Consider the following 19406-nt stretch of genomic DNA (forward strand, 5'->3'; position numbering starts at 1 on the left):
ATACTCAGAGCCAGGGAGAGGGAAGAGGTTTCATTCATTGTTACTCCTGGAAGAGCATGACACATTCTAGGGATGGAGAGGGACTGCCTGAGTCATGTTCCAGTAGCTATTGGGACCACAAAGAATGTGACTGCAATTCTGTTAGCAGGATTCAGGAGGTATACCTGCAATGGCCTGCAATGTCATCATGGCCTCCTAAAAGGAGAATAAAAGACATCAGGTTCTGTATGAACATTTGGGGGTTTTACAGGAGTTACCAGTCTTTCACCATTGAAGGTGCCTATTCACAAGTAACTTTCTCATTTTTTCAAGTAATAACACAAAAGACAAGCATAAATGTATGCCTAAGTCATAATTTATGCCTGAATTCAAACTATACTTAAGTTGCTTCTTCTTGCTTATTACTTAAGGTCTAAAGGTAGCAACTAATTTCAGGGAAAGTCTACTGATGAAGGAAAAAATAGGTGTTTATTGAATGACAAGTTGCTTTGAAGGCTCATTCTACACAAAGAGAGATTTTTCCCAGAGACCTCTACTTTGTCTATGCGTACATTTTCATAGCTGAAGTCCAGTGAAAAGCATTTACATTATTATGCTTATGTAAATATTGCTCACTATATATAAAATAAATGTTACATCCTCAAACCCCTTATGACCCCTGAGCAATCAGGGTTCCAGTGTTAGCTCAACAGAATTTCATTTATTTAAAATATTTCAAGTACTCTAATCATGTTACAGTTAAGTTTGTTTCCTACTTTATAACTTGTTTGAACAGCTTTTGTTTTCCTGGGGTTTCTAATTACTAGGAGAAGAAATAGAGCCTTCTGCACCATATTATTATGACCTTGTAGCTTCTGGCTCATCCCATCTGTTGAATGGGATCAATTCCTTTCTCCTGCCTGAAAAGTTAGTCATGGAGCCCACTAAGTTTCTGTTCTTGTTTGGAGCAATTGCTTTATGGGTTGTCTACACCTCTGTCAACCTCTGATTTATTTTTATTGAGCTTTTGAGTTATTCCCAGAGATTATTAATAGCTCAAGGCTCTTTCTTTCTTGAATTTGACACTTACTTTGTTAGAGCATATCTTTAAGTTACTTACTTAAAAAGGCTATGCAGGAGGTAAACTTTCTAAGCACTTTTGTATAAATGATGTCTTTATTCCCTCACCATATTTAAAATGTAGAATAATAGGTTCAAAATAACTTTTCCCTAAAACATTTAAGATACCAACCCACTGTACCTTTCTGCATTTATTTTAGGCTTCCTCTTATTTGTTTTTCTGCAAAAATGTTTCCATATACTGTCCATCTTCAAGGAATTTGTAGAGTTCTCTCTCTCTCTCTTTTTTAAAAACCAAATGATCCTCCTTTCTTCACAGTTAGGGGTTTAGTCCATTTAAGAGAAAATTTTATTATCAATTTAGTTGTATTTATGAAGGGAGAGAAGACACACTTCTACATTCTATTTGTGCTCAATCCACCTTTTTGATAAAAAAATAGCAAAACCCCCAAATAATTAAGTTTTAAAATGAACAAAATATCTGAATAGACATTTCTCAAAGAAGATATACTAATGGCCCACACGTATATAAAAAATGTTCAACATCGCTAATCGTCAGGGAAATGCAAACGCTGACCAGGATGTGGAGAAAGGGGAATGCTCATATGTTGCTGGGGGGGATGTAAGTTAGTATAGCTACTATGAAAAAAATAAAAGAAAAAAAAGGTGTCTCACAAAACTAAAACTAGAACTACCATACGATCCAGCAATCCCACCGTGGACTACATATCCAAAAGAAAGAAAATCAGTATGTCAAAGAGATACCTGTACTCCCATGTTCATTGATACTGTTTACAATAGCCAAGGTATGGAATCAACCTAAATGTTTATCAATGGATGAATGAATAAAGAAAATGTTACAAACACACACACACACACGAATACTCAGCCACAAAAAAGAATGAAATTCTGTCATTTGCAGCAACATGGATGGAACTGGAGGATATTATGTTAAGCGAAAAAAGCCAGGCACAGAACTTATCCATATGTAGAAGCTAAAAAAAGATGTATCCCATTCAGGTGAAAGAGTAGAATAGCAGTTGCTAGAGGCGGGAAAGGCTTGGAGTAGAAGATGAAGAGAAGTTGGTTAATGGGTACTAAAATACAATTAGATAGAAGAAATAAGTTCTGGTGGCTTATGCCTGTAAACCCAGCACTTTGGGAGGCTGAGGTGGGTGGATCACCTAAGGTCAGGAGTTCAAGACCAGCCTAGCCAACATGATGAAACTCCATCTCTACTAAAAATACAAAAAAATTAGCCGGGCATGGTGGTGGGTGCCTGTAATTTAATCCCAGCTACTTGGGAGGCTAATGCAGGAGAATTGCTTGAGCCTGGGAGCCAGAGGTTGCATTGAGTTGAGACTGTGCCATTGCACTCCAACCTGGGCAACAAGAACGAAACTCCATCTCAAAAAAAAAGAAAAAAAAAAGAGGAAATAAGTTCTAGTGTATGATAGCACAGTAGAGAGACTATAGCTAACAATAGTTTATTATGTATTTCAAAATAGCTAGAAGAGAAGCCTTGCAATATTCCCAACACAAAGAAATAATTGTTTGAGGTGATGGATATCCCAATTACCCTGATTTTATCCTTACACATTGTATGCATGTATCAAAATATCACATGTACCCCATATATATGTACAACCACTATGAATCAATTAAAAGAAACTTGGCCTTCACCTGTTAAAAGTACAAATACCTTTGGGCTGAGAGTGAAAGAGGAAGCTAACCTTATCCCATGCATTCCAATAACCAACTTATTCTGAACAGCTTGAGAGAACAGTAAATCAGAGCTTTTCAAGGGCATATAAACAAGGCTTTAATAATACCTCTTTATGTGAACTAGGAAATGGACAACAGTTTCTTTGGAACTGGAAAGGTGACAGTGGTTATAACTGGTGTTTAATCCTAACCCAGGGAGAATTATGTCAGTGTTGGAAATCCTGTGTACAAGTTGCTTTTGATTTTTTTTTGGTAGCAGTGTCATATATATGTGTGTGTGTGTGTGTCTAAATGGATAGATATACATAGATATATATGCCATATATATACACATATTACACACATATAAACACATATATTTACACACATATTTACTGATATATTAAACATATATAAGCACATATATACATATATAAATCTATATATTAAAGTTTGAGCCTCAACTAGTTGTATTTCAGACATACTTCCTTTTCTCCTAAATCTTATAATAGGATGTCTGGGTATTTGGTTACTGTAAGTCTTGGGGTTGCTACTCATGGGTAGAATTTAGGGTGCATGCCCATGTGACTTTTGAGGCAACCAGTCTTTCTGAATCTTTAACTCTTAGAAATGTTCAGACTCCTCCTGGGTCAGGTGCGGTGGCTCACGCCTGTAATCCTAGTGACTTGGAAGGCTGAGGTGGGAGGATCACTTGGGGCCAGGAATTCGAAGCTAGCCTGGGCAACATAAGGAGACCCTGTCTCTAGAAAAAAAAGAAGATATTAGCTGGGTATGGGGTGGAGTGTACTTGTTGTCTTAGGTACTGGGGAGGCTGAAGAAGGAGGATCACTTTGAGCCCTGGAGTTCAAGGCTGCAGTGAGCTATGCAGCCTGGGTGATAGAATGAGACCCTGCCTCAAAAACAAACAAACAAACAAACAAGCAAACAAAAACCCAATAAAAAAAGAAATGTTTAAACTTCTTTTCTGACAAAGTTGTGACCACTCAGTTTTTGTTTGTTTGTTTTGTTTTAACAGACTTCATGGTGCCCTGAGGAAAAAATAACCCTTCTAAAATTGATTTTATCATACTGTTCAAGCTTGTCCAACCCACAGTCTGTGGGCCACATGTGGCCCAGGATGGTTTTGAAAGTGATCCAGCACAATTTCATAAACATCCTTAAAACATTATGGGATTTTTTTTGCAATTTTTTTTTTTTTTAGCTCATCAGCTATTGTTAGTGTTAGCGTATTTTATGTGTGACCCAAGATAATTCTTCTTCTTCCAATGTGGCCCAGGGAAGTCAAAAGATTGGACATTCCTGATGTAGTTGTTCAGGCTGATCATACTACCATTTGAGACCAGAGTTCCTCTAGCTAAAACTCATCCATCTCTCATCCTCTTTTTTCAGGAAATTTTGGATTTGAGAATATGCAGGTGAACCTGGCTACTGACATAGGTTACCCAAGACCATGAAGGGAAGAGACCATTTTCTCAGGAGACCTCACCTGTCACTAAATCTTTACTTTGCCCACTGTCTTAAATGCCACTGGTTGGATTAATAGGATTAGTTATTCATACTTAAATTGGTTTAAATGTCCAAGATTTTTTCCTTCCATCTACTTTAGGCCGGTTGAGGAAATGAGGTTTGGAGGTGAATGGAGGGGGAGGTGAGAAAGGAAGCTCTGGGGCAAGCAGGGACAGGCAGGAGGTGGTTAGGACTGACGGAGAGGGTGCAAAAGACAGTGTGGCCTCCTCCCAAGGCAGCATCCCATTATGCAAGCCACGGACCTCTGAGAGCTGTAGAATGCTGCTGTCCACATCACTAGTTTGGGACGTCTCTATCTTTTGGTGATAAAAGAGCAAAATACTCATTTCCCCCAAAGTTAACCCTCTGGTTTGAGGGTCTGTAACCCTAATTCCTGAGGTATCTCAGCCTCTTAGCCCAATGTGGTCCAACTATGTCCATGCTGAGAATTCTCTCCACAGCTTCCTCACAGCTGGAACCATATTTGAACAAGCGATGACTCACTGGACTGTGTATTCCAATTTCTCTGTCAGAAAGGTAATAAGAAAAGGAAATGCCTACAGGGGAAGGACTTTAGGGGTGGTTTTTGGACTTTTTCCTGAAAATATGAGGCAATATTTATCTTCTAGGCCTCAGTTTGATGCTAGCTGGGGGAGCTGGGGGAGGCAGACTCTGTATCCCTGTTCAAAAAAACCTAGCTTTAGTTTCTTTTTTTTAATTTTTCTATTAGAATTAAAGAAGAGGACATTTTTGAGTTTCATGTGTTTAGATAGCTGCAAATTGAGCTCATTCCTGGGTCAGGCTAGCTAATTTGGCCTCCTGAAGCCGTGGAAATGTGCAGCCAGACCCCTGAAATAATATACAACAAATAGCTATGACATGATAGAGTTATATGTCTCTTACAAGTCACTTTCAGTTTGCTTTCTCTCATCTGTCAGGTTTTTTTTTAAAACTACATTAGTAATTCATATCTTACACATAGAAAATGAAAAGATTCACCTTATGGATTACTCAAAATAAGTGATTTGGAATTTTTGCATATGCAGGATGAATTTAGATAGAAATTGAAAAGGGCTTAAGACTTACTGAACATGTTTTATGTGCCAGGTATTGTTTAGGTGCTTTAATATATTTTCCTATTTTATTTTTCATTACAAAAACAACAATACCACTTTGCAAAAAGTATTATTAAGATATTTTATAGTTGACAAAATTGACTTGGAATGAACTGCAGTAATTTGCCCAAGGTCTCTTAGCCTATAAGTGGTTGAGTTACATTCAAATATAGGCTTTTGTGATATCAAATCAGAACTTTTTCTATCATCCCACAGTGTCTGTGAAAATGATGCAGAAAAGTCTTCCTGGTCAGAAATATTTCTGTCACTGATCTGCCACAGGGCCTGAAATTGCCTTTACTGAAGTCACTGAAAGACGTAATTTTTAGAGGTTGTCTATTAAAATGTAATGTGCAACACAGAGTAAGTACAGCGAGGAAGTCATATTAATCTCCCTGCCAACTCCTACTGGAGTTTACTGGTAGACTCAATGTTAAACCACAAAGGGGCTTGGAGCATTTAGCCCACCTCTTCTTTTTAAAAATGATAAAATTTGATGGAGAGAAGTTAAAGAAACTCCTCAAATTTACATAGCTTGTGTAGTTAGTTTTATCAGACATCAGGGCCCCCATGGGCTAACACAGATGAGACTTGATTTATGGAGTGAGGAAGAGACAGACAAGTTTCATTTTCAGGTACATGTTTCTTAGCGGAAAGCATGAAGACAAATAGCACAGTGAGAAATCACGGCTATCCGTGGGGTCACTGGTCTGGATGCCTGGGTGGAGGCAGCCCCAATAGTAGGGGAATGCCTATCACAGGGAGGTGAACATTGCAATTTTGCCCAGTACCAGTATTGTCAGAGGGCACAGATCATTAGAAATGTTTGGGAAGGCCTTTACCATTGTTGCCTGTTTCTTGGGAACTCCTCCAATCATTACTATCTGTAGTTCATTCAGAGTTGATGAAAGACTCAAAGTAAAACAAACAATACTCTTTGAGAACAGTTCAGGCACAATTTGTAGGCCAAAGCTCCCAAGTGCCTGGCACCTGAAAACGGAGCATCAAAAAGCAGGAGATTACATTGTGACCTCATCCAATGTTTGGCGTGTTAGTGACCTCACTGGGCACCCACACAGACAGCTTCCGGTTTACCTCCCTGATTCTGATAAATGGAACTGCCAGGGAAATGGCAGGTCTTGCAAATGTGATAGCATTCTGGCTGGAGGGATTTGGTTTTAGTGCTCATATAAATGTGAGGAAAGCCTTTTACCTCAAGCTTAAAAAACAAAGGAGCAATTCTGGTTCCTAAAAGTGAGAAATGCTACCCTGCTTGCCTCAGCCTAGGAAATAGCACCACTGGCAAATTTGGCAGCTGTTCTGAGGAGAGTTGTGTGGCCAGCTCTTCAGGCTAGCAGTGTAATGGTAACTGCATAATGATGTCTGAGAAAATCAAAGACCAAAGGAACAATTACAGTTTGGAGGAAACAAATATACAACCAAGCTCATCTTGGATAATTTTTGAAAGGATGCCCTTGGGTCTTGGGGAGACATTCTGGCTATAGATTCTAGAGGAAAATCATAATCATGAGAGGGCACTCAAAAGGATCTGATGACCTGTGGTTAGGCCTGTGTGTGTAATTGTGATTAGCCGGTCAGGCGAGAGCACTTGAGGATCAGGAAGCCAAGAATGACATGTCCAAGTGTACCAATAGAACTAAACCTTGGGTACTTGTTCCCACGAAAGTACAGAAGAGAGAAAAGCAAGACCTTGTTTTTACCACTCACAGGCTGCTTATTCTTGGAGAATCACCTGGCCTCCTTAGACCTCAGTTTTCTGTAAAAAGAAAAGCTTCGATTAGATTATTTCAAAGATTCTTCCAGTTATAAGATTATGTATTCTGGGCCTCCAGAGTATTTTTATGTATGGTTTTCTAACTCTTCAGATGGTTGAGTGCTTCTAGAGCGTCCAATAATGTGGTTGGTTGTGGGACACTTGCAAAGAGTAACAAGCCCTGGATTCCTGCCCTTCAGATTGATAATTCAATGTTATTCATGTCCTGAAATGTACATGCAATTCAGTGCTAACTAAATATTTATAAGGGGTGCTGTGCACGATGAGAGATGCAAAAGAGTGTAAGGCCCCTACATTCAGGAGTTTCAGTTAATACATGTGAAACAATTAGAAGATAATTAAGGAATCAACTTTTGGTTACTGACTATAAATACAACTAGGATTTATCATGTGAGCTGGGAATTCAGAGCAAGCATACTGGAGAAGGAGGGACTTGGCGGAACCTTGGAGGAGTGCTAGGATTTGGATAGGCAGAGAGGAGAAACAAGGAAACACCAGCTGGGGAAAATAGTATAATAATTAATAGAAAAGATTATTCATAGTTTTTCTCAGAAGCACTGAGAGCTTCAGCTGTCTTCAGCCAAATGTTAACCCAGATGGTATATCCAAATTTTATAATTAACAGTTCACCCAGTCACCACAGGTGCTTAAGTATAAGTCTTAAGTTATTTATTTGTGGGGCCACAGAAAAAGAAAAACCTAGGGGTAGGGAAGGAGGAAGGGTGGGTGGGAGTGATACCCAGGGCAATTTTCCAAGATGAGTGAGTTTGATTAGTTTCTGTTTGATAAGTGTTAGCTGAAGTTGATTGTAGGTTTCATCTCTGTGTGCAGACAAGGTATCTGTTTTACTGGGAAGTCACAGATGGAGTTAATAAGTCCAGAAGAGGAGTAAGCACAAGGCACAGTACCTGAAACAAAATTCTCCCTTGCGTTCTTTGGCTGAGTGAGGCCTAGGCAAGAGAAGGTAGGTAACCAATTAGCAAAACTAATCATCATCTCTGTTGAAAAAACAAGTCACAGCAAATCTTGTACAGAAGATGGCTATGGGAATGAAGAAATAGAAATAGCATCTTTAGCATAGTTCCCAGATATAGGGTTGGAGATACACTGGGTTACCCATGAGACTGGGTTCTAGTCTCTTAACTCCTTGCTTCCTGGACTAGCCCCATCCTCAGAGGCACATGGATGGTTTCTGCCACAAAGGCCCTAGGTAAAATTGCAATATGAGCATAATTTATCATTTTGGGCTGCTGCTGTTCCTTTTTGGGAAAGGTTCCAACTCCCATGAGGGCATGTTGAACTCAGGTTATTCATTCCATTCTTGGAGTTCTGTGTTTAAACATTCCCCTTCTTGTAAAGTGAGACATGGCATTGGGATCCCAATTGGTAAGCTTTGTGGGTTTAATTAAATTCAGAGTGGGAATAGAAGTAAAAGCCAGTTAGCAAGGTCTGAGGAATGGGCATTAGAGCCTAGGACTGAATATTCATTCAAGACGCTGGGCTTGAAGCAGGCTCATGTGCCTTCTCAAACTTGTGCTTTTAATGGTAGGAGACGATTGAGTACCAGGGCTGTCTGTCAGCTGCCCTGTCCTAAGCGGAAGCAGCTCTTCTGCAGAAAGAGACAAGCTGGTTGCAAACATGACTCTTGAATTTGATAAGTAGATCCTTCCACAGAGTCATTTCCCACTCTTCGGAAGTGTCATTTCTAATGAACTATGTGCAAACAGTAAAAAGAGCCTGTCTCTCCTTAATCCTCTTCAGTTTTGAATGCTTTCATTTTTCCCAGCTTCTGTCATGTCAGGGATTGGTAGGTGGTTTGTTCTGGAGCATGGAGGGGTTTTAGCTGTCCCAACTACCTCTTGTTTATTTAGAAATAAAAGGGTCCCCAAGGAGTAACTGCCCAAGGCCAAAGTGCTTCTTGGCTGTGGCTCTCAAATTTGGTTTATTATCTGAATTACCTGGGGGAGTTTTTAAAAACATAGATTATTGGACTTCCCTTTTGGGAAGTCTAACTTAGTAGGTCTAGAGCCTGTTTTATAGAAAGCACTCTGGCTGATTCCAAGGAAATACAAGAATAAAGCTTTCATCTGTAGCAGCAGTCTGCAAGATTTTTTTGTTTTGCTTCCTTCAGTAAATATTTCAGGCCTCGTATGCCATACAGTCCCTACTGCAACTACTTTGCCACTATGGTGGGAAAACTGTCATAGACAATGTGTAAATGACTGAGTGAGCTGGGTTCTCATAAAATACACTGAAATTTGAATTACATAAAATTCTTATGTGTCACAAGACATTATTTTTTTCCCTTAACTATTTAAACTTGTTAAAACTATTCTTAGCTTGTGGGCCAGACAAGTATAGGCAGTGCATTGTATTTGGCCCACAGGCTATAGTCTGCCAGATCTTGATCTATAATATGTACTTGGGTACTTAACTGCAAATATCAACTAAATTCTGACCAATATAGCTTAGATAGAATATGGGCTGGAATCCCAGCTTCACCGCCTCGCACTCCTCTGATCTTGGGCAAATTAATTAACCTCTCTGGGCCTCTGGTATCTGTAAATGGGATAATCTGGTTCATATTTCCTGGGTTGTTGTAAAGATTAAATAAAATTTTACATGTAGGTTTCTAGCATAGTATAGTGCCTCGTAGTTTCAAGTACTCAGTAAGTGTCAACATTTATATTATTACAAAGAACTGCAAACTCCAGAGATTGAAAATATGGATAAAGCCAATTCCTTAGCCTTAAAAGAAGTTACACACTAACCAGCAGGATAAGACTTGTATGCAAACAGTTATTTTATTATGGAATATAAATTCCACTGGGACTAATATTACACAAAAACTATGTCTGTAGACATTGACAAGGGTGTTGAGGGCTCTTCTTATTTGGTTTTAGGGAGGCAGGTCTGCAATCCTGTTTTGCATTCCCATGTTTCCACCCTTCCTTTGGAAACACATGCATGTTGATCTTGTATTATGAAGCATATCAGTTTTAAGAGATCTGCTAGACACTGAACAACTTGAATAGGATCTGTAGCTCTGGACAACATAGTCTCATCTGATTGATTCACATGTCTAATCATTGTCAACTATCAAGGGAGTGAACACAGAGCATGTCCTTAGAATACAATTGGCTCATATTTTCAGAGTTCCATAAATCACTAAAAAATGAGAGTGGAAAAAAAGCTTTTAAAATTTAATCAGATGATTTTTTTATACAGATAGATATAAATAGATAGTCTGAGGTTTGCATTCTCAGCTCGGTCACTTACCAGCTTTCAGATCTTAGACAAGTTTTTTTTTTTTTTAATGTACTTTAAGTTCTGGAATACATGTGCAGAATGTGCAGGTTTGTTACATAGGTATACATGTGCCATGGTGGTTTGCTGCACCCATCAACCTGTCATCTAGGTTTTAAGCCCCACATGCATTAGGTATTTGTCCTAATGCTCTCCCTCCCCTAGCGCCCCAGCCTCCTACAGGCCTAGATGTGTGTCCATGTGTTCTTATTGTTCAACTCCTATTTGATGGAGTTTCCTTGAAAAAAAAAGTGCTACAGCTTCAATGTAAATTTTAAACAGTTGGAAAGCACAACGAGAAAGATAACTATAACTTTTATTCTCAATATTTAGCTATATCATTGTTAATATTTTTTGCATGTACTCCCAATCTTTTTGGGACTATGCATTGATATGTACCATGAGATAGATCGATCAATCTAGCTATCATCTCTCTCTCTCTCTCTCTCTCTCTACCTGTCATGTATTCTTTTTAAAAAGACTGGGATTATGCTATCTAAATTATGTTTTAAATCTTTCTTCAGCTTAACAATATTACATGTATAATTCATCATTAATTATTATTCATTAAGTCATTAAGCATTATTCAAAACCATCCCTATAAAATTATTCGACATACAGCAGTATCTGTTAGCTGACAGCCTCCAGCTGCCACACTTCAGGATCTGCCAGAGTGTTTGTGCTGAGGCTGCAATGTATTGGCACTGAACATGAAGAGGGTTTTGGCACCAGGGCACTTCTGCCTGATGTGGGACTCCTCTATTGGGCACTTGCTGGATGTTTGGTTCTCCATTGGTCTGGCTGGAACTTCCCTCAGAGCTGCACTGCACTCTGAGGCTCCTCCTGTCCTATCTTTCTTCCTTTCTTCTCTCCTTTCTCAGGTGTCAAACCCACATTGCAGCTGGAAGACTCTCCTTTCCTACTCCTAATTCCTCTCCCTTTTATCTTACAAATGTTTTCCCCAATAGATCTCTTGTACTTATAATTTCATTTTGGCAGCATCTCCCTGGAGGATCCAAATAGATACACGTGTATAAGTCTCCCTCCCACTCCTGCTTCTTAGCCTCTCAATACCCTTCCTCAAAGGCAGTTCCCGCTATTGCTTTATATATCCTTCCAGAGTCTTCATTCATATGGAAGCATTTCATATATTTCTCCTTCTGTTTCCTTTCCTCTTAATATTTCTTCATCTTCTCTTCTTTCTTCTCTTTCTTAACAAGAATGGTAGCATACAATGCAAATTGTCCTGCATGTTGCTTTTTTATTTAATATATCTTGGAGGCAGTCTTACTTTATCAGTAGTATATGTAGAATTACCTTATTTCTATTTTTAATTTTGTCTTTACTGTAGTCTCCCCCACCCACCTTATCCATAAGGAAGATGTTCCAAGACCCTCAGTAGGTGCTTGAAACCACAAATAGCACCAAATCCTATATATACACAATATTTTTCATATATAAATATATATACGATGAAGTTTGACTTATAAGTCAGGCACAGAAAGAGGCTAACAACAATAACCAATAATAAAATAGAACAATTATGGCAACACATTGTAATACAAGTTGTATAAATGTGATCTCTCCCCCCGTCCCCACCCCTGCCCTTAAAATATCTTATTGTATGTAATATTTTCAGACTGTGGTTGACTGAGGGTAACTGAAACCACTAAAAGTGCAAATATGGATGGGGGGTACTGTATAGTATTAAATTGTTTAGTGTATTATAATTAATCTAACCAATTCTCTATTATCAGTTTATTTCCAACATTTTCTACTCAAAGCAGGGCTGATCCATAACTAAATATTTTTACACCCATGTGAGAGTATATCTTTATGAACAAACCCCAGATGTAGCATTGTTGGATCAATTGGTATGAGTGTTGTGATTTTAATACATATTGTTAAATTTCCCTCCTTAGAGAATGCACCAATTTCTACTTCAAGGCATGTATGGCAACAATAGCATCAAGTATAATGGCAACACCATTTCCCAACATAAAAATATAGAATAGACATAATATCATTAAGATCTTCTCTAGTGGCTTGGACTTCAATAAAGTGCCTGATCTTTGTTTATTTTCATGGTTACTTTCCCTGGAGACTTTTCATTGAGGTTTTGCGAACAGTCCAGGAAGTTAATATTACTACTGGAAGTTTGAGAACCTTGTTGAACATTCTGTATCATCAACAGGAAATAACAAGCAGTTATGTTGATAGGGGCCACTTGTAGCTACTAAGGTATTAGAATAAATTAGTAAGACACCAGAAGTAGAAGTTTATACTTTTAGCAAAAATGATTTACACATTGAGAAGAATACAGAACAGAAGTAAGCAGGCTGTTTTGTTCTCTTTTTGTCTCTTCTGTGGTTCTTCAATGTCCTCTGCCCGTTTACCTCACAGGGTTCCTGTGAGGGCAGAATAAGAAAGCAAATGGAATATATTATTAAGATGATCATTTGTTATTAATAAGGGTAAGATTTTATTCTAGAGGGTCAAATATTAGTGACATTCATTCAGTCAACATTAATATTTAGAGTACCAGCACACTGATTCTTCTGGTGAAATTCCTCCAGTATAGGTATGATTTGGGTTAAAAAGTGAAGAGGGTTGGTCCTAGGAGAAGCCATTTTATTTTGCTATATGTTATTGTAAAATGGTGATATTAATAGTAACTACATCACAGAGTTATTGTAAATGTTAAATTAGTAATGTATAAACTCTTCTAAGAATCTCTGGCACATAATAAGTACTCAATAAATATCAGCCATCATCATCATTATTGTTATACCCAATTACCTCTAATTTCTTTAACTTATTTATTCTTTGAGTTTGAGGTTATGGAATCATTTATTAAAAATTAATTCAAATAAACAGAGAAATAGCCCTAAAAAGATATAAAAATGGTAAAAAGAAAGGGCTGAAAAATGAACCAAAATTAGTGAGTCAAAAAAACAAACAAAATGAAGAAACCAGTAACCAGGTATATTATTCTCAAAGCAAATAACCATATTAATAAAATTACTTTTGGTCAAAGTGTATGCTACTGAATTCTTAAATCTGGTGCATGTCGCTGTCATCTCACCTCCATTGAGCAAGTGTTAGGCAAAATTCTGAACCATGTAAAATACATCTTGTGATCCATCCTTCTCTCTTTTTCTGCATCCCCTCCCCAATCTTTTCACCCAACTCTATTGTAGGGCTGCTCAGCTTGCCTTTCCAGCTGCCCATAGCTGTGAATCCTCCCCAAACCAGGACAATGTTTTACCCCAAGAAATGCAATTGTTCTAAAATTTTTTCTCCCTTCTTGTTTTATTGGAGAAAAGTAATCAGATAAATTAGTTCACATTAGACTTTCCTTTTGTATCTTTTGTAGACGGTCTGGCTAGACTGAATTTCTATCATAAAGATTAAAAACACAAAACCCAAAGGCTTTGAAGTACAATTCACCTGTATGGCACCTGCTCCTCTCTCTATCTATAGTCCTGTCAATTCCAACTCCTTAATATCCTTTGAATTCATTCTACTTTCTACAGTTCTACTGCCATAACCTGCAAGTCCTCATCAGCTCTTAACTGGGTCACTGCCCCACTCAGCCTCCTAAAATAAAAAGTTTGACCATGTCAACTCGCTCTTAAAATCCTCTGATAGCTCCGTTTAATGTGACCTCTTACCTCTGTAGCTTCACCCATCCTCATTTCTCACTTGTGGACTACGTTACGACATGAAAACTTCTGTAGGTTACTGATTTTTCTCTTTATCTCTGTTTTGCAAATGCTTAACTGGATGAATACCAGCTCTTATTTTGAATTCATCTCTCTGTTTGAGGACTAATTCATAATTCCTTTTTTTATGATGGCTGCTGCAAGGCTTGAAACCAAATTTTTGGTTCTCATCTTACAAACACATAGACATTTACTAGCATGCATTGAATTTCACTCTTAGGTCAACTGGTTTTCCCCACTATTTTTCCTTTGTCCCTCCTTCTCCACTTTAAACAAAAACCTTATTTTGCATTTCTGTTACCTTTTGATATTATAGGCATTTTTGAAAGTTTCCTTACACTTTTCTGGAACAATATGGGTAGTACTAATCAACTACCTAAGTATAAGAAAGTAAGTAAATAAATAAATAATCTACTACTTATCTTTTCAAATCCAGCCTAAATATGTCCTCCTTTGCTCTCTTGTATCATGCTTCCTTCTTCCAGGTTTGGCTAACTCTCTGGTCTCTATGATCCTATCTCGCCTCAAGATAATGGCTATTGTAACTTCAATCACACTGCATTGCAAATATTTGTCTATTTTTCCACTGAACTGTACTTTTTTTTTCCACTGGGGATGCTGGTCTTTATCACTGCATTTCCAGCTTCTAAGACAGTGTTTGCACATGTTGAAAACTTGATAAATTGTTAATTGAACAAATAGATAAATAATTGCACAAACTAAAGAATACAGAGCTTCTTATGAGAAAAGCTCTACTACTAAGCTTGTATGAGAATATGGTTATCTTTCTGAATATTAATATGCTGTTTCCTTGACCACACTCTTAGAAAATATGAGGAGACAATTTTTCTTTGCCTATTACTACAGCTGATATTTTCAAGCCACTGTTTCTAGGTTGATAGCAGAGTGTTTGGTAAAAAGAGTGGCGAGAACACAAAAGGTGTTTGTTTAAGCTGTTGGTGTCAAAGTCTCCCCTGAGCAATGAAACAGCTTAGTTTCCAGGAAAAAGATGATGATCCCTTGGAGCAGGCACTGAAGAGTGGAGAAAGCATGTGAAAAAAGAAGTGGGCTGGTCCAAGAAAACTTAGAACCCTACTCCACCCAACTATGAAGTCCTCAGATGTTAGGTGTCAGTAATTAAGAGGTTTACAATCTCTGAGCTGGTCTTATTGAAGCTCTCAGGATGGGCATGTAAACAGGATATGCTGCTCTGTCCACTGGCAGCAGCAGTGACTTCGTCATTTAGCGATCATTTTCCAATGATTTCTTAGTTGAGCTCTTGCTATGAGCTCCAACAAGCCTCATGTAGGTTTGCTGGGTTTCTTCTCTGCAAAGCTTAGTAATAGGCCACCCATAATGTCTCCCGATGATGCGAAAGAGAAGCTGAAAGAGCACTGGAAAAAGATGAACATACTTGAAGAAATAGTGCTCATTGAAAGAATAAAATGTCATTTTTATGTACAGTTCATCTATGCTGATCAAGAAAAAATGATGCTATGAATATTTCTCTTAACTAAAAAATCCAAAGCAAGAACTGCTCAGAATTTAGTGTACAGTTGAGGTCACATGTAATACATTCCCAAGTTTTCTTTATGTGCTTTGGAAACTGATGTACATAGTATAAGTTATGCATGTCATCTTTTTTTTTAATGTCCAGCCATAGATTTATCACCAACTATGGGATTAATGGCAGATTTGGTTTTTAGGTCATTTAGATTAGTTATCCTAGGTAAATTTAATATTCACTTTGATATCCATCTTAGGTCCCCTGACATAAAAATTTATGTCTGTGCTAGAGGCCTTTTTCCCCCTCTCTTTTCCCCAATATAGTATTTCCTTAGACCTTCTGTTTTCTCCAGGTTCATTTCTGGAATATATTTTACAAGGCCTAAAAAAAAAGTTCCAGTTTTGATGTGTTTTTGTTTCCATTCTTTAAGGTACACTTGTCACTGAATAGCAACAGACTGACCACAACACCTTTCCACTGGTCGCTTTGAGGACACAGAGTTTCTTAAGGTAGAATGGGCTTATCCATCCTACCACTACCCATGGCCTTGAAAGCTACAGATGTAAGGGATACTCCTTGACTGTGATGAGTGAAAGGGACTTGGTCTTACATAAAACTAAAGTAAGTGTCTTGTGGCATGCTAGCACTTTGAAATGCTTGATAGAAAAAGGCTTTACATCAAGTTTCATATATTATATCTCCCTCTTGTTGCTCTATAACACATATTAGCATATTACAAGCTTTAAAAGGCCCTATATTGCCAGATTAATTTTGTTTAACTTATTGTTTCTGATAAATACTTGATAATGGTACTTTTAAAAATGACATTGGGCTGGGTGCTGTGGCTTACATCTGTAATCCTAGCACATTGGGAGGCCAAGGTGGGCAGATCACTTGAGGTCAGGAGTTCGAAACCAGCCTGGCCAATATGGTGAAACCCTGTCTTTACTAAAATGCAAAAAAAGTAACCAGGTGTGGTGGCGGGCACCTGTAATCCCAGCTACTCGGGAGGCTGAAGCAGGAGAATCACTTGTACTCAGGAGGTGGAGGTTGCAGTGAGCTGAGATCATGCCAATGCACTCCAGCCTGGGTGACAGAGTGAGACTCCATCACAAAAAAAAAAAAAAAAAAAGGTATTGTTAATAGTATTAGCACCACTTTAACATGTTGGTTAATAGCATGCTGGTCACTTTTATGGCTGTGAAAATGTTTCATAGGAAATGCTAACATCAAATGTGCATAGCCATGATTCTCTAAATGTACAACTAGAAACTCCCCACTTTGGTTAATTCCTACGGTGCTTATTAAGTGATATGTGAGATTTGACACATGAATATGTAAATAATAATGCAATTATAATTTTGTAGGGTGCTGTATTGTTTACAGTTCGGGGCTCATAAGAAGGAAGTGAGAAAGTGGTCACTGTATTGTAGGAAGTGTTCCTGGAGAAAGAGAGGAGGCATGGCATGGTGGAAGGAGCTCTAGACTGAATCAAAAGATGAAGGTCAGGTATAAGCCTCACCACTAGACGTGCTTTCTGATGGTAGTCAATTCAACCATGGTTCAGTTGAGTCATCTGCAAATTGGGCTTATGTGGTAGGTAGAATTCCAAAGATGGTCCCCTCCTAACTTTCCTAGCCCTTACTTATTCAGTCAAACACTAATATAGGTACTTCTGTGAAAGGATTTTGCAGATGGAATTAAAGTCCCAACTCAGTTGATCTCAAAATATCTGGGCGATCCTAATCTAATTACCAGTCCATTAAAAAAAGAAAGTTTTCTTCAGCTGGTCTCAGAATAAGTCAGAGAAGTTCCTGCTGACCTATAGTAAGAAAACACCTATGTTGTGGTCTTCCTATGGGGGCAAGGAGCCTCTAAAAGCTGAGACCAACCCTGACCAATGGGAGAGAGAAAATAAAGATCTCAGTCCCGCACTTGCAAAGAAGAGAATTTTGCCAACAACCAGTGAGCTTAGAACAGCTCACCTAGAACCCCAGGTGAGAAAGTACAGTTGGCTTGATTTCAGCCTGTGAGACCTGAGCTGAAGACCCAGTCAATTCTGACCTGAAGTCCTTTCCCAAGGCAATTATGAGATAATAAATGTGTATTGTTTGAGTTGCCAAATCTGTGCCTTTTTTTTTTTGATAAAAAATTTAATTTTTATTTTTACTAACTTCTAACTAAAATTATCATTTCCTTCTGTAACTTGTCATCAAAGATATTTTCTTTGACGTCAAAGATATTTTCTTAGACATCAAGGATTTTTCATATCACATTAGTTATTGTAATATCTCAAAGTATCATTTCCACTCATCACTATTTCAAAAACGGAAAACAAAAACAGGCTATTCACCACCTTTTCTTGTCAGATGAAAAGTAACAGGACATAATGTGAGTGAAAGCACTTTATAAAATATAAAGACCAGTGCACATGGTGAAAGTCTAAAGCAAATTCCTTAACTTCCCACCCAAACCTACTTCTCCTGCTCTTCCCTGTTTCAGTAAATGGTACCATCATCCAGCTTCTACAAGCCTAAAACCAGGAGTCATCATCGTTATCTTTTTTACTCTCACCCTGCATATCTTATTCTGCCAGCAAGCCCTGTCAGCTCCTAGAACACTGCCTGACACTTAGAAGGTTCTTCAAAACGTGTTGATTCAATGAATGATAGCTAATTATCCACTGAATTAAGTCATTTAGAAAATTGCATCCATTTGCCGGGCACGGTGGCTCATACCTGTAATCCTAGCACTTTGAGAGGCCGAGGTGGGTGGATCACTTGAGGTCAGGAGTTTGAGACCAGCCTGGCCAACATAGTGAAATCCCGTCTCTACTAAAAATACAAAAATTAGCCAGGTGTGGTGGCAGGCACATGTAATTCCAGCTACTCAGGAGGCTGAGGCAGGACAATTGCTTGAACCCAGGAGGCAGAGGTTGCAGTGAGTCTTCACGCCGTTGCACCCCAGCCTGGGCAACAAGAGCAAAATCCTATCTTAGAAAAGAAAAAGAAAAAAAGAAAATTGCATTCATGAGCTCTGCTCTTTGGGCTGTCTGTCAATGTGATAGACTGGAATTTTTTCAGAAGTACTTACTCCCTTGTCCACTCCCTACCTCAGTGGAAGGGTCTGTTTCCCTGGCTCATTCATGTTAGGCTTGGTGATAAGACTGGCTTTGGCCAATGGGCGTAGGTGGAAGTGATAATCTGCCAGTTTGAACCAAGGTATTAGGAAGCATTGGTTTTTCCACTGGCCCCTTTTGGAGCTTCCAAACTCCTTCATTAATAAAACAGCCTCTAGGTATCTGCTGCCCCTCTACCTTGGACCACTGAGTGAGACACATGGAGCAGAGTTGCTCTAGCCATCCTACATTTTAGAGGCTGTGACAGAGCAGTCCAAGACAACTGCAGGCCTGTGAGCAAGAGGTTAAATAATTGTGTAAGCCAGTGATTTTTTGGTTTGGTGTGTTATGCAGCATTTGAAAGGCAATAGTGGACTAGTACACATTTCTAAAGCAGTAACACTCCTACACATCTAGGAAGTTATACACCTTGTTTAATGAGATTATTTAAGAAACTGATTTCCATCAGTTAAATGTACTGAGCACTAACTCATTTTGTGACTTAAGAGATTTAAAATTATAAAACTGGATGGAATATTAGAGATCATTC

At 38.4% G+C, this 19406-nt stretch overlaps 1 protein-coding gene across 1 annotated transcript in view; it reads left to right on the top strand.

Annotated features, from left to right (window-relative positions):
- Positions 1–19406, top strand: part of TFAP2B (transcription factor AP-2 beta) — a 343214-nt gene that overhangs the window by 156125 nt on the left and 167683 nt on the right. Inside the window, exons 10-13 of the mRNA XM_003833165.6 lie at positions 4752–4827; positions 5622–5768; positions 8032–8164; positions 16169–17247. The gene's annotated coding sequence lies outside the window, so the exon portion shown is untranslated. The remainder of the gene's footprint in view (positions 1–4751; positions 4828–5621; positions 5769–8031; positions 8165–16168; positions 17248–19406) is intronic.

This window comes from Pan paniscus, chromosome 5, assembly GCF_029289425.2.
Source record: "Pan paniscus chromosome 5, NHGRI_mPanPan1-v2.0_pri, whole genome shotgun sequence".
Taxonomy (NCBI): domain Eukaryota; kingdom Metazoa; phylum Chordata; class Mammalia; order Primates; family Hominidae; genus Pan; species Pan paniscus.